Source organism: Homalodisca vitripennis, chromosome 5 (genome assembly GCF_021130785.1).
Source record: "Homalodisca vitripennis isolate AUS2020 chromosome 5, UT_GWSS_2.1, whole genome shotgun sequence".
Lineage (NCBI taxonomy): Eukaryota > Metazoa > Arthropoda > Insecta > Hemiptera > Cicadellidae > Homalodisca > Homalodisca vitripennis.
The window spans coordinates 18,812,501-18,830,383 of NC_060211.1; positions in this window are offsets into that span (position 1 = coordinate 18,812,501).

Sequence of the window (17,883 nt, forward strand, 5' to 3'; positions counted from 1 at the left end):
TTGTCGAGCCGTTCAGGCATGAGCTGTTCCCAATCATGGAGCTGTACTCGTTAAAGCAGAGAAACAACGCATCAATATGAATAATGGTTAATTAGTTAAATTAAAAATCAATTACTGCAATAATTTAATGCCGTAAATCTTAGGATAATGTTGCCTTAACATTTATTATTTTCACCAGTCTAAATTACGTTGTGTCAGTGAAAATATGACTTGCAATTGTATAAATTACATTAATTTTTCTAAGAGTAAGATAGTTTGTAATTTTTTTATAATGTTTAATTGTTAGAATATTCATCCTGATTTGTACGTTGGTAAATTGGAAGTTACAATTTTACTATACCCTGCCTCTTGATCTTATATTTTTTCTACACGCCCTTTGGAAAATGGAGTTTTCCAATTAGTAGTATGGAGTTAAAAAAAAGAACTAAAAGTGGAAATCGTAAAGATTTTGGTTTATGGCCTTAAAATCCCCAATTGTATTGTTGAATGCGTTTATTACAAATATTGAAGTTCTCCGAAAAGCATTCAACAAGATACTTACAAAGGCTAGTATGTTTAGTTTAGAGTAAATTAACTACGAACATAAATACAAATGTTTTTTAGTTACGTAAGTTTTCTACTTTATTTGTTGGAATTGTTAACTGAACATTCTGACTGACGCATCCAAGTACATTGCAGCAGTGTTTTAACAGTAAAATGAGATTTATAAGAACATGAATAATAACTTTTGGCAAAACCTGCATTGTAAATAATAGTATGTTAATGCTAGTACATGTATGTATTTTTACAGCAAAAACCGAGGGATACGGATTAATGAACCTCTGAACCCACATTAATTTTGTGGTTTATATTTAAATGGTTTCTATAAATTACTCGGTGGTGGCTTCATCAGGTTTTTTGAGTCAAATTATTCAAAGATAACATTATATATTTTATAATAAATTTATTTTATAATTATTTTAATTTCTGAAAAAATCTAAAAAAGGACTGTATTCCTGGCTTGTGAAGAAATCAATTTACACAATCAGTGAATTCCTTGAACATGCAAATAGCCGCAACAACTGTTAAAAACTTACAAGGAACTAAAGGCAATTGATTTCTATTACATTGTATTGTTTTTTATTTATATTATTTTGTATTTGACACCTGTTTCTAAACTTGATGTTTATGAATAAAGCTTTCTGTATTCTGTAAGAAACTTATTATATAGTTTCCTTCGTTCTTATCTATCTCTGTCTACGTCTAAAACAGTAATTTTAACTTTGTTTACATTATCAATGATAATTTTTGTAAGAACAATTAATCTTCAGAATACATTAAGATTTAAAGAACGCAAACGTTTAGAACCTTTTGTGTTACTATCAATAGTAAATAACTAAGAAAGTGCTGTGAAAAAAACGGATTTACATAACTTTATTCAACAAAAGGAGAGGAAAATCTTCTCTTTAGCCTATGGACTACAGACGTGTGGTATGACCCATATATAAAATGGAGAGTACATTACGATGTTTGACAGTTCCTATAAAACTTGGCTACGGTCACAGACAGGAGTTCATCCTTTGTTATCTCTAACTTAGATCCAAATTTTGACGCCTTTGAATGTACTAAAAGGATCTCCTAGTAATTATATATTACGAACAATTGTATACAATATTAACAGTTTAATTGTGCCAAGATCAGTGTACCATACTCAAAACACCTATATCGGATTTATATGTGTACCATAAAAAATAACACTATTTGCGATACATTATATTAACCAAAGCACTTATTATTAAAATATGACCAGTTTTTAACAGTTAAAAACCCATACAAATCATTAAAATATTCCGAAATTTAAAAATCTAACCATAAAAATTCTTATGCTAAAACTAGTTAATAGGATATGGACGTAAATCAGCTACAATGGTTGTAAAAATAGGTAAGTATTTTTCTAATCTTGTTCTTATTTTTTAGTAAATACTCATTTCCATGCAGTTATTGTTTGTAACTTACACTGAAAATTTTGTAAGGGCGAAAATAAAATGTTTACAATACAAATAAATAATATGGACGAAAAAAGAGTGATCTTCTTCGTGTAATTTTTATACATTTCAAAGCAAAACTTAATTTAAATAATGTTCTGTATGAAGTTTTTTATATTTTTAAAGGGTATATCAAATGTATGTTACATTTCGGCTTCTGGATTATTAGTATTAATTCTGAATTGCTATTATCCCTGCATTCAATATGTTTATTACTGTAATATTTGATGATAAAATAGAAATAGCTTAAAACCAGTACATTCGTGAATTATTTAATTTTATTTCTATCTATTGTTCGAGCACAAATAACAAGAATTTTAATTAGATGATTTAATGTTCTTTGTTATGATAGAAAACTAGCTTTGTATTTACATTGATTTTAATGATTAAAACATTTCCTCTGGCAAAATTTCTAACTCTGTTCAGTTTTTAACATCACTGCAGGCTCGTATTGTTGGCTTTGTAAAAGGACAAGGTAGTTCTTACATCTTGTAACATCTTTTTAATTAAAAATACCCCGTAGGGTATAATCTTTCAGTGAAAAATTGTTTTCATTTGTGGTTGTCATCTAAAAATATGAAATGAATGATCACTACTGTGTTAAATTGTACGTTTATTCACAGTTGTACATATAATGTTTCTTGCATTATATGTTTATTTTTCTTCAAATATTTTGAATAATCATTGTCTTTAAGTAATAAAATGCGTCTGCAATAAAGGGAATATTTTGAGAAATTTTAACTGCGAAGACGTGGATGCCTCCATTTAAAAATAGTTCTTTTAATGTTCAATCCAATGCAAATACCCAAGACATTTTGATTTTACACAATTTTTTATGTATTAGTGTGAAAAAATACATTCTTTATCTTTTCTACAATAATTTATTTTTATAGATAGATTTTGTTTTCAGTTTTCTATGAAATATCAATAATAGCCTAAGATTCATTTTCGAAGTCTTAAATATCGGAATATTATTGCACAATATTCGTATTATCAAATTAATTAATTATTAAATTCATCAAATTAGGATATAGCACATTTAGCATTCATGTAGGCTCTTTTGCATTTTTCGCACTACTTTAATTGTATGTATGCTTGTTACAGATTATCATGCTATCAACCCAAAAGTGTTTACTGAACTAAGCAATCTCAAACCTGGGAGAGATTAGTGATCACAGCGAACAGATATTCTCTGGTGTTTAATTAATACAACCGTAGTTTCTAATCACACGTCTGTGTTAGCACGCTGTTATTGTGATAAGACCAGCCATGATTACCAGTTACCATTTAATGTTTGAGGAATGGTTTTTTATTGATCTACTACAATGTCTATTGGAAGAGACATGTAAAAAAACAAAAAGTTACAAATATTGTACCCACTGAAACATTTCAGCGTATTAGTACTATCCGGGAGAAAATATAAGGCACTAAAAGGAAAAAAGTGAAATATTTAAAAGTGAGAGTACACTATGTTTTATAGAGACGTTCCAGTTGGTTTAAAAACTATATTGATACAAACAGTTTAAATCACCTCAGTAAAAAAGTAGTATATGTCACAACTAGTGGGAAGAAATATTATCTTTTCTAGTGTGAGTCATGTTTAATAATACGAGTACTGGAAAAAAAGACATTTTTCTCGCGAGTTTTGAACACCGTTTCGACGATACTACGTAATACAATAATTAATTGCTAAGATTTGTGCTCTATATATAAGGAGATATTCTAACTGACCTATCGATTCAATACAACTATAAAGATAGAGACATGAACATGATTGTCTCTATCTCTACACAGGTTTAACTTGTGCCCTAAAATGTTTCTCTCCGTCTTTGGGTTCTGCCCCCATGGCTTCGTAAGGTGCGAAATTCCCTTAAGATATATATTGCTGAAAATATATGATATTATTCTGTAAGTTTTATTTCTTAAATGATATCAACTTTTCTGTGTAAAAATTTAATGCTACAGCGCAAACATTTGCCACTTTTAATTACTTTAAAATTAAGTCTCTGAAGCATAAAATATTGTTCGTTGTCAAAGAGCAACTACAGTTGATCAAAGAGTTTATCCAAACAAGACAACTTGGATTTTTAGTAAAAATTTACTTTTAAACGTACATTTTTAGCAAATATCAAGTATGCAGCGCTTCATCAGTACTGCATTGCAGATATCAAGATCCAAATTACTACGTAACTTATTAATACAGATTTAAAAGATGTTATATAAACTGATCTAGACTGTTTTGTTTGACAGAAGTTGGTTTATAAATAGGACTTATGCTTTTTTGATCGAGGCAACAAATCTACTGAGCTGTGGCTCCAGATATATCTTGGACTGAAATTAAATTACAATGGGCGGACTTATGCACTTTTAACGTATTTTTTATCGGCGCAACAAGGCTTACTCAAACCAAACCAAGCGTTCTTACTTGCGGAAAACTAAAATAGCAACTATTAGTAATTTTGCTTAACATCTGAAGCTTTTAACAATGAACTATGTTATAATGTGAAACGTAAATAAGCCTACAAGCCTACTTCATTTTCTAAACTGCATAAAGCACCATCATTTATATAATATCATAATATAATTAAGTCATGGAGAAAAATTCCAGTATTTCAATGATACTTTATAAAAACTGGTTCACTCTTCGACTTCCGGATGCCAAATACCTCTTTAACTTAAATCTAAAATAAATAAGAAATACAAATATCTAACAGTGGGTATGATTTATCTGAGAGATGATTAGATTGTTATTTTAAAAGTAAGTCCATAGTAACCCTGTTTTTGTTTTCAATATAAAACTCCGTTCGAAGCCACGTGTAGCTGCTAGTGCAGTACATACCTTGCTTGTATAGGTAGAACTAAAATAATCATGTGGTAAAGTTTTGGCAGACTTAACCGGACTTAGACATACAAAATAATCATCAGGTACAGTTTGACTGAGTAACTTCCAGACATCCGGTTATCAAAATCCCATTTTGACCATTTAGATAGAAGATACTTTAACTCGCATATTTTAAGATTGTGTGACTGTACATCTTTTACTGGACCCTATACAGTTCTATTTATACCACATATAGAACTCTTTATACCATAAAGCATAGAGCATACATGTGTCAGCTAACTCAATTAACATTCAGGTAATCATAATAAGAATGATATGTACTAAAAATGTTTTATTAAAGTTAAAACACACAATATCTTTGTTACTTATTGCCTTCTTTAAATAAATGCAATAAACGCTTTATCTTGTTAAAGAAAACGGCTAAAGCGCCTCAATAAAATATGACAAATTAAATAATCAGTGGTGTCGTTTGAGTGACTTTTCTGTAAGAGCCTTGCACCAAGTATTGAGTTCAAAAGCTTTTTCCTCAATTAATTGTGCAAATCTGTTTTGCACGAAAAGAGCTCAGGTATTATCTTTTATCTTTTCCTTTGATCTTTTATTGTTGAAAAAGAGCACACGTGTCATTCACATGCCTTGAGCTCGTATTTAAAATGTATTTTAACTTGAAAACACGTTTAATAATACAACAATTTATTTAAGTAAAGAAAATTAAGTGTAAATTTACTGTTCGTTTAACTAAGTTTCCATCAAATGGTAAAACGTAAACAATTTATACCAATGGGTACCAACTGTCGTAAATCTATGTATTCCTTTTCTAATTAGACGTGAGTAAAAGTTGTTTAAAACACACATTAGATGTAACTGCAGTAAAATGTATGTAATAATATTATATTATAAATATTAACCAATAAACAAAAGAAACACATATCTGTGGCAATACTTTTTGTAGGAACGATCAATGAAAAGGATGAACTGATTTCATGTTGTCCATAAACCTTCAAACTTGAACTCTCTTCGTACCGACCCTGCAGAGAAGCATTACTGTAGTATTATTGTTCTAAATTATGTCCCATTGAATTATCGTACTTGAATGTATGAATTTATTTTCTGTGGCGTTAAAAAGGATAAATCAAGTCTCCAGTTAAGTTTCGGTTGAAAAATGTTGATATAAATGTCCTATTAATAAATTCAGTGTCAGGCTTACTTCATTTTTAATTTATTATTTGATCAATCAGTAGCAGGAATCAGGATTTTTCCGGAAATTTGCCATCGTTCAGTGAAACAAGAAATCAGTAACACTACGTTTCGAGATCTGCAATATGATATCTTCTTCAGGTAAAGAACTACACAACAAGGGGAACTAACACAAGAAAGGGTCTCACAGAAAAGTCAAAAATTGCACACCATTGTTGGTCCGAAGACCATCATATGAATTGGGATGAAGCCAACATAATACATCGGGAACCACATTTCTTCAAAAGGAAATTAATTGAGGTAGCATACATTAAATTGGCAGACCAAGCAATCAGTCAACCATCAGTCGAGATTAGGCAGTTTTGGTTGCCAATTCTAAAACGTTAACTAAAAAGAAAACCAAAAGTATCAAACGGATCAGATATTTGTAATAAACCAATGCGGAGTCACAATATGGTTTTAAGAAGTTCATCTAGCATGAACCAATAATAACAAAAGGGCCCATTCCTGTCCCCTTCCTTTTTATTTCCGCCATCTTGTTTTACATTGCCGTGACGATTTACATTGGGGGCTAGTGCCCTCTGGTCAGTCGTAAGTGGTTAGTAGACGAATGCAGACGTATTTTGACCTGTATTTTGTAGTTCGGTTTTAATGATTAGTGTTGTGTATAGTTTTTTATTAAGTGCACGTTTTTAGAGTTAGTGAAGTTGACAAACAACATGGTGGTTGTGATTCCTGACTTTGGCGTGCCACAACGCTTTGGTATGATTTGTTTATTTTAACTTAGTTTGTAATTATGTATTAGGTTAGTACTTTACCTGAAGAAGAGATCAGGTTGCAGATCTCGAAACGTAGTGTTACTGATTTCTTGTTTCAGTGAACGATGGCAAATGTCCGGAAAAATCCTGTTTCCTTCACAATCCTTCCATCGTCAAAAATAACTTTCAAACAAAGAATCAGTAGTAAATATTAATTCAACCACATGAAAACGCTTTTGATAGTTCACCGACTCGAATTATATAGTTACTGAATCCAAGACCAATTAATTTTCATTTCCAATGGTTGTGAGGTTTATTAAGCATTATGTGGCAAAACCACCTCTTCATTGTGTACCTCTTTAAGTTTTCCTGCCAACTTTCCTATTTCCTAATATAATAATTTAAATTATAAGGGTGACTGAAGACTTCCATTAACTTAGGGGCAAAATGCTAAAATCTATTATGATTTGAAATCTTGTAAAAACAATTCGCCGTGTTATCGAACTTTAATTTCGAAAGGGCAACATTGAATACAAAATTTTTGGAATAAAATAATTAAAATTTACTCGAGAGAATATATTATTTGAGAGTAAAGATCTTCAATATAAAGAAAACTGTAGCTCGCAAATAAATCCTTTAAATACATTAACCCAGTCACGTTTTAATGGTAGAGATAAAATATGTTAAATATTCATTGGGAATTAGTGCATACATTTGAATAATTTAGATCAGTGATTCACATTCGGGAATAATTTTAGATTATATAGATTTGTGCTATACATTACTTATGGAAAAACTAGTAGTATATTAAATTCATACCTAATTAAAATTTGTTTTATTTGTTTGTTATATCTATTGTTTGTTTTTATTTTGCTAAGTTTAAATGAGGAATAAATATCCTTTAAAATATTTTAAATTTTCTTTTAACATTTGTTTCGTTTTATAGGCATTTTATATATGACATTTTATTTTTTTAAATTTAACAGCATTTTATTTAAATATGCCTATATTCATAAAAAAGTAGCATTAATTAATACCTAAGCTTAACTGATATTAGGTTTTTGATCGATAAAAAACTAATCATCAATCAAATTCAATCTGCGAAAAAACTACTTAGTAATTTTTTACAAAAACGTATAGGAGCCCGACATTTAACAGTTATCTCCTAATTGTTAATTGGTTAAAGTTAAACAATAATAGACGAGATGGTTCCAAACGATTCAATAGGATTTCGATACAATCTTCAAGTTCATTTAAAATTCAATTTATACATCTTTCGTTATTAGCCAACGAGTATCAAGGCAATAGTCTACCATTTTGGCGATAGGAAGAAGTCCGAAGGCTGTTCAGTCATATTATTAGTGATTAAACCGATATATTCTTATTCAATATATTTATTCGTACCTCAAAAAGTTGCAAGTAATTTTATATTATAGTATTTAGTATTACGTTTTCAATTATTACTGAATGCCTGTATATTGTAGTTATATACAAATATAAAAATGGGATGAATAACAGTACTTTCAATTAATGAATCAATTTTATTATTTAGGCATAAAATTCACACTAATAAACAATATCAAATTGACCTTACAATCTGTTGATTAGATATGGATACCGGAAAATGTAATTTAACCTGTTAATATTCAAGACGAGTATGTGCACAACCTACAATGTCAAAGACATGTTGTCATTACAAAGGAACTTGATTACATAATTGTGGTTATACTGATAATATAGGACATGAGGAGACTAATTACTCCTTCAACGCTTTTCACAAAGATTAGAACCGTAAAGCAATTTATTTCACTCACTTGAAGGAACAAATTTAGAATTATATAACTTAGAAAATTAACGAGAAAATAAATATTGAATATAATAAACAAACGTTATTTCTTAGTTGACTTCTATAATATTAAAGCAGTAAAACTGTCTACTTGAATTCTAAATAATATGCTACATCCTGGATTTATGTTTATTGAAAGTTTTCTATTGTAGATTGTAATAAGGTTCCGGAATCTTACTATCTGGAATACAATCCGAAAACTGCATTTTAGGATTTTACTATGATTTCTTTCCATCCTTTCCGAGGCTGTTCTTATTCTTGAAAGCAAGTTTTTTATCCACTACCGGCTTGCTAGACCTGACGTAGCTTCACCAGAGCCCCGTTAGCCGTCTCTTTGAGCCGTTGCCCGTCCCTCACGACGAGGACGAGGGGTTGGACTTTGAGGGACTGTAAGCAGATTGCAAGCTGCAGAAATGAGATTTTTAAGAGGGATAGAGAAGACTACAAGAAGAGATAGAATAAGGAACGAAATAACCAGAGAAAGATTGAAGGTAGTTTCACTGAAAGAGACAATGGAAAGAAGAAGAATACAGTGGATGGGGCATGTGAAGAGGATGAGAGATAATAGAATGCCTAGAATAGCACTGGAGAAGGAGGAAAGAGGAAGAAGACCAAGAGGAAGACCGAGAGGAAGATGCGAGGATCAAGTGTGGAAAGACATAGAGAGAAGGGGACTACAGAAAATGCAGGTGGAGGAAGAGGAGACCTGGAATGACAGACAAAAGTGGAGGAGGCTGTGTACGACGACCCGTGATAACGGAAACGTCAGATGATGATGATGATGATGACTATGATTTCTTTGAATACTAAAAATCACATTTGTGTAACTAATATACAAAAAGATAAATACTTAATTTTTTCATAAGTCTTTTAATAGATATTTTTGAATGTAGTTTTGAGTTTTTGAATATATATGTTGTAATTTCTAACTCATCCATAAAAGAATTAGGAAACAACTTCTTGGATATGTGCTTTAGTTTGAACATTTCAGAACTCTATTTCAATAAGGCGGCCATTCAGGTCTTTGAAAGTAATTATTACTGAAGTTAGTCTCTATAGACACATTTTTAGATTTAAATACAAAGGTTCTTCCAATTATTTTAAATTAAATAAATATATATTGCATAAACCCTTAAAGCAGCAACTTTTGCATTAACGCATGGTTATATTCCATATTTATTGTACAATTTCATATAAAACCCACATATTAAATATACTTTCATCGAAAGATGCCAAGCTGAAGGAAATTTTTATTCAGGAGATGTTTCAAGGTATAAAAATTGTAAATAACTAATCACAATTATGTCATTTTATTGGTCGTTAATAATCATATGGATATTGTCATTGGAATCTATTCCAATTAAGCAGAAAGACATTTTTACGAATTACTATTCTGCTTCTTTGGTTTCGTGTTTAGTGTCTTTCCTGTAAATTTCACGTTGTTTGAAGTTTGCTTTTACTGTAAGAATAATATTATCATGAAATAAAACTTAAGGTGAAGTTAATATTGATTACGTAAAAAATAACTTAAATATTAAATATTACGTACCCAAGTCTTTAACCTTTAGGAATATAACCTCGATAATGTATTTTAAGACAGTAATTGCTTTTAATATTTTATAAATATTAGGTCAGTGAACAATAAACGAAGTTCTCAAACCTTGAAATATTAATTTTGCCAACAATACGCTCCGCTTAACAATATAAAATGCCCTCTAGATGTTATGATAATCATAATGTATTACGTTGTGTTCACAAACTGAAATATTCCCATAAATGGTGTTGTGTTTTGTCTAAAACCAAAGCGGTTTTTTTAATAAAATAACTTTTTACATGAAATTCAAATTGATTACGTTTGCTTGAGAAATTAAGTTTACTGGAAGTTAAATGTTATTGACAAACATACAATGTAGCCTTTTTCGTGTATATAGGATCAACTATTCTAGTCCTTATAGTTGATAGATATGGTGTTAAGATAATGGAGATTATTTATTTACAACATCAGTTATTGAACATTTATCATCCTTCACTTTTATGAGCACTATGTTACGTTTTTTGAGATTAGACATTTGTAAAATAATTGGTTTTTAAGCCTTTTTTCCACTGCGTAGGGACCCTTTGAACCATCTGTATATTCACCTTGTAGTCGAGGAGAATATCAATAATCTCAGAAAGTTTATTAACAATGTTATTTATATTTTCAACGCTTGTTTCTGGAACTTCATTACGTTGAATACTGTTATTTCTATTATACTGGTTAAACTACTCAATCTCAACCTCAAAAGAGCCAAATATTCTCTAAGTTGATTTTTCTATGACGTAATTCGTCAGGAAATCCATATACTTACTCAACTTTGGAAGTAAAACTAACTAGCTGTTTATCATATTTATCAAGCTTATCAGAAAAAAAATTGAAGTGAAATTATAAATCCTAAAAGTTCCTTCTGTACATCTTCTGTATGTAACATTATTTGTTCTTTTATTGTAATCTCAATTTTATGTAAAAACTCTTCATGCAATTTTTTCTTCTACTCTGCAACATTACCTGTGTAGGGTTATGAAGAACAGATCCTGAATTTCCAATCATACTTTTTCTTTTGTCCCATTCTTTTCCCAGGTCTGCTCTGACATGCTATCACATTCAAAGTTTAATTTACAATTATTAAGTGAAAGCAATGCGTACTCCCTTCCTCGCAAGGAAAAAAAATTTTGACAAACAATACATTCACTCATATTTGAGGTTAAGAACAAGAATAGGCGTATGCACTTCACCAAGGCCAGCCACACATTCTTTTACATATCCTCAAAATATTGATGGACAAAACATTAAGAATCAGTCGACTTTCTTTGAATATGAACAGCAAAATTTATTTTAACATACGAGTATAATATATAGGACAGATAGACTTACATGCATTTATAGACGTATTTTAAAATATTGCAATAATCCAGCAAGATAATTAATTGGTTAATCAGTATCCTATGGAAGCTTTGGAAGAATTTAGGACTGTGGATCGTGACTTATAGTTAATAGGCACTATATTCCTTGTGGAAAGAGTTGGAGGTTCCACTATTCAAACGGATTCTACCGCCTTAGCATAGTTTTAAATACTTTTAATGTTCTAATACCTGGAAACTATTATATTATTTGTCAAATTTAAACTTTTAATTCATTATAAATTGTATTCTTTGATGTTCAAGGACGATGAAGTCAAATAACATGCATTATTTTGTTTAGTTATTGTCATAAAACAAACACTTTAACCTAATGACACAATACATACCACATTATATACCAAATGACACGTTAAATACCACATTGTAAACCAAATCTATTTGTTACATACTAATAATATCCCACTAAAATAAAACAAAAATTGATTCCATTATTTGAATTATAATGTTTTAATACGCCAAAACATACTATAACTTGTTTTAACGCCAAATGAAAACGAAAGTAAAACTCGGGCTTAGTCATTCCGTCGTACGTAAATTGGATTCATATCTCTCAGGTTTATCTTGTGAGTAGGACTCGGCGCTGTGGCTATGTAATTCTTGAGAGATTTAACGATGTTTTAAGTCTTCAACCTAAAATATAATGTGAAGCTATGTTTCAACAAATTGAATATTTTTATGTGTGTTGTGCAGTAGTATTACAATGATATTACGCATTAGTGTTGATTCAGTAAAATATATTACGGCGTTTATCTAAAGAATTTAGTAAAGAACTTTTTAACAGTGTTTATTTAAATTAGTTTTTGCCATTTTTAAAGATTCCATAGGATTATAGATTCACAAATGTAGGGGTAAATTTATACAGTTTTACACTTTAGTAAAAGTATATAAGTTTATACAGGCAGTATTTGAACTTCTGAGGCTACACCCTATAAAGCTTAGTTGTACGTTTTTGGTTCAAAACTTAAACTTGGAAACTGACGCGAAAAGTATCAAGACAATATGGGGAAGGTGGAAAAATTATTGAAAAATGAACACAATAGCAATTGACTACGGAGTCGAGTTATATGATCCATAACTTGTTATCTGATTAGTTAAATCCTATTCAACTCTGACTTAGTCTGCCGTGTTTTTGCTGTAACATGGAATACAAGTTATTATAAGCACCAACATTTTATTAATTCAACCAGTTTCTCTTTGGCAATTTAGTTACCAATACTACCTAATATATAAATTTTCTCTAACGATTAAGAAAATTCCAACAGTTAGGATTGCCATGCACTAAGTCCAAAAATAAAGTTTTATACAAAATTGTAAGTCTTTTAGGTTAGTTCTTTCAAGAGATGTAGTGCATATACACAGACTACAAAATAAAACTTTTACGGTCATAGTCTTCGCTAAGACTTAGGAAATCAATAGTTGTTTTAAATCTTCTGGTTTAATTACTTACTATTCTTAGAGTCAGTTTAATAACTCATTTATTATCTCTAATATGTGTCATTAAATTTTAAATATTCCTTTCACTTTGGAAAGTTTAGTAATATATTAATTGAATTTTCGTTCTTTATTTAATACCTGTTTAAGCTAATCTTCACAAGCATCTGCAACAAAAAACTTCACGTTATAATATAATGGTTGTATCACAAGCTATAACGTTTGGCCGTCCTAGTAGTACATAAAATGTTATAAAACATTAATTTTGGAAAGTTTCAACTTACAATTACGGAACTAAAGTAAAGTAAACACATTGCTTCCGTAATATTTTGATACGTAGTTGGGAGTTTATGAACTCCATAGTCTATTAAGTCAGGAAAAATGCTCTATCTGATTATATTCCAGTTAGGGATTGGTTCTGATAACTCGGAGAGCCACTATTGTAGAAATAGAGATTTGATGTAATCTTGCTGCAATGTAAATTAAAAATTACTGCCTTATAATATTTTTAATACTCCGCACTAAGCTCGAGGCAAATCCGATGTGTCAGGATGTTGTTTTAGGTCAAAGGTGGATTGAGCACATTTTCATGAATAACTAAATATTCAATTCAAAACAAGATTATTGCTGTATTAAAAAGGTTAGCTATGTAATTTTCTTGCGTTATTTTTTTGTATAATTCCTTCAATATTTTTTGTATAATTCTTTTAATGGGCAAGGGTTTAAAAATAACAGTATTTATATTAAAAACTTAATATGCCTTGCATCACGAATTAAAATAATTTTATATTAACACTTGGCGCTTTTTCTGTAAACCCGTTAATACACTTTTCAGATGGAACTAATTCTTTTTTTTGTAATTTATTAGTACCTACAGAAATAATTCAGTAGATCTGAGAAGGTGGCTTATTTTGCCTTTTAAAAATCTAGTGTCATTTTGTAAATATAAGAAATTCTCTTATGATGAACTCCAAAGTTCTTTGACACTTAACAGAATTTGAAAGATTTTGACACTATTTACCATTTAGTAAGCTATAGAAAAAAGATTATAATAATAATTAACAGATTTTTAGGCCAATTTCGTTTACTAAAATGTACAAGTAATAAACTATACATTTCCTATCAATTATGTGCGAATTGTTCCATATAAATGTTTTATTAACAACACATCAAGCTTTTTATTGACGCTGGCTATTGATTGATGATTTATTATTGTAGGGTTATTTTGGCTTTTACTGCTCAGTTTTGAATTTTAAGTAACCTCAACTAACAAGCAAAATTATTTGTTTTAGAAGTTATTATTGATTATGGAAATATTATTTCACAATTAGTTAAATATTTGACTGAATTAAACCTTTTGAATGTAAAAAAGTGTTTAAATAAATATTATTTTTTTAAATTGACTTGTTATTAAAAATGTATTACATATAAAAATAATACTTAATTAGTATGATATCCCAGAACTATATTATAAACATTTGTTTTATCTGTGTTAGTATTTATTTCGAAAATAATTTTCGGTCATTGACAAATATTCCTGTCCATTTTTACAAATTTAAAAATAAACATGTAAACGAGACCATATAGACAAGTGCACTCTGTACTGTTACGTCACACACATAAAGTAATAGGTTTTTGAGAGTTCATTGTATAATTAGATACAATTGTAATATCACATTGCCTGTACGAAAATTTTTAACGACAATTTGAAAAAAATTATTTGCATCCTATATTTGTGGACCTCAAGTTTTTAATAGATTTGACTTTGTTAATTTTAGTTGTAACATTGTAAATTTTAGCATTTAACATGTGTAAGAATCTGTATTATTCCATCCTAGTTTCTCTTTAAGTTCATTCCTGCCGCAAGTTAGATCTAATTACGGTCTGGGTCGTGTCGGAGGAGACATTACTCGGTTTACTTTCCAAGGCATTTATTTTACATTTAAATTACACACCTTCACCACGATAAGATTTATCCACTATTTAGGGGCCTTTCTTACTTACGATACCTTTCTTACTTTTAAGGGCCATTTTTAAAATGAACAATTTCATTGTTATTCCTCTTATTAAAAGTAACTCTAATCATACAAATTTTAAAATGTGCGTAAAATTAATTTTCTATGTTCAGACGGTAATATTATTTTTATTTTCATTTATATTATTGCAAACCGTGCATTAACATTTATACTCAAAATAAATGGTAACATCAAACAGTAAACGCTTCTTCAATTTGATTAGTCTTTAAAACCCCATTTATAGGTATACACTTCAAATGCAAGTGTTTAGGTCTCTTATATTTGCTGTATAAGTCTTAAACTATTCATTAATTGAAATGAAATTACATGAACCAATCATTAATAAAAACATGTTGAAAATGATCGATCACTTTCGATAGAATTTTCAACTTCAATATGATGTGCGAATACCTTGGAGAACGTATGCATACTAAAAAATCTTGTAAAATTAACTACTGATTTATGGCACTATAGGTTTATATAGCACTAAAAACTACAGCAATATGATTGCATAAATAATAATATAAACATTGTGGTAAGTATTGATATTCAATATACGTATACATAAATTATATTCTGAAGAGATCATTAGTTTTTCAAAATATTTTATTTAATAGTAATAAATTTCAACGTTAGGTTTTTTAAATACGGACTCATGAATGACAAATGAACCTATTTATTAAATTTTTGTGACACAACTTACTCCTTATGTCACAAACTGGGGCCGTATTAGTTCTAACTGTAAATAGATACAACTCAGGATTGCTAGTTAGGAAGTTTAACTAAACAATCGGAAAGGTGGTACCTGTTAGTGACGTTTGTGAGTGTTAGCTGGGAAAATTAATTTTAGAGGGTCTGACAAGTTGTTTATCCCCCACAAGATGGATCACGTGACATGTTGACGGAACGAGAGGCGGATAATGGAGGGGATAATGAATGTTTCCGGGTTACATTGAGAAAGGAGGGTTTCAATGTTTTCTTACATCGTAACCCCAAGTTTTATACATACATGCATAGATTGAGTTACATGTAGTTTTCTATAACACATCAATGTCATATCATGCTGATTTGTTTTAAACTTTTATTATAAAAATCGTATGTCTCTGATACTACTTGTTACTACCAAATAAAACCTTACTTACAGTACTTTTAGAGAAATATACTAATGTGGTACTAACATTTGTCAGAAAGAAGATGTTTGATTCCACAAAATTTATAACGTTCGTAGATCTTTGTCGGGTAGTTCTATCATAAAGTAATCGTTGAAGATAAATTTAACATGCTTGTAAAGACCTGTGTACGTCCATTTTCAACCTCTGATGGCAAAAATTGAATTTAATTCAAGAAAATACTATTCTGTTTGAAAAAATGTGGGTGTTTTCGTTACAAATGTTACAACTTTCCAATCCCCCCCCCTTGATTCATGTGTTGATTTGGTTATTTAAGTAACCTGATATGTAAAATAACGTTTAAATTGAGACATCTATCATCTTAACAAGAAAATGGTACACACACACACACACACACACACACACACACACACCACACACACACACACACACACACACACACACACACACACGCACGCACGCACACACGCACACTCACACACACTCACGCACACTGATAACTTAATAAATAATAATTATTAAATATTATTGTGTGATACAATTTAAATCAGTAACTAGAGTAGGAATTTTAGAATTTGAATAAGACTGTATAATCTGAATACTAGCAAGTTGCCCTTCTAAAATAAAAAATAACATCTAAAATCTTTTAAGATGATAACAAGCTGCAATATGTTTTCTCTGAGAGACACTGACTTATGACCCTTGACTGTCCAGGAACATTTTTCACCACGCTGCCACCACACCTCCTCCAAGAGATACACTTTTCCCTCTCAACCCTTACCCATGGTCACCCTACAGAGCTATAAATATACCCTGTCAACAGATGATCCATGTAATGGTAGACACTACATGTGGACCATTATCTTTCCATAATAGATATGGATGAGCTATCACCACTTAATGTTAAACAACCTGCTCGTCTCCTTGTGTCAATGTGTCAGAATAAAATAATTGCAAATAGAAATGTTCTTTGCGGGCTAATATCGTTGCTTTGTGCTATAAATTTAATTTTTGATACAAGTCAGATAATATTGTAAGTATTAAGTGTCATAACTTTACAGAAATTGTGTTAGAAAGATGTAGATATGTAATTTGTGTTAATATAACTTTTATAAGTCACTGTTTTCTTATGATTTCCCGTAGCAAATTTCATTTACTATCACTTCATATCATTTAAGCACTTAAGAATATTGAAATAAAAAAAGCATTTTAAATCAAACACATTCTAAATTGGATACGCTATTTCTCCATTCTATTCGAGAAAAATGCCTAGTTACTCAATAATTAATGCCAGAAACCATGGATAACTAATAATGATGAACGATAGGTATGAGAACAAGACTCTTTGAGTTTTAGATTTACCATGGTACTTCACGGAAATAATTTTATTACAATGGCTTACTCAGAATGTCTGAGGTACGGTTTCTCCAATATAAACTATGGTTAAGAAAATTTGAAAGCCGGTCATTTATAATAGTACATTTGTACCTCCAGTACAACAAATCCAACCCTCCAGGCTAGGATCAAACAAAATCAACCCTTATTAAACTAAATTACACGCATTGACCTGAACCACGTGTGTTATGTAACTATGAAAGGCTGGCTTTAGTGTTAAATGTTCTAAGCAGATTGGACACTCAAACTCTTCAAGAGATAAACGAGATTCAGTTCGAAGGTACTTT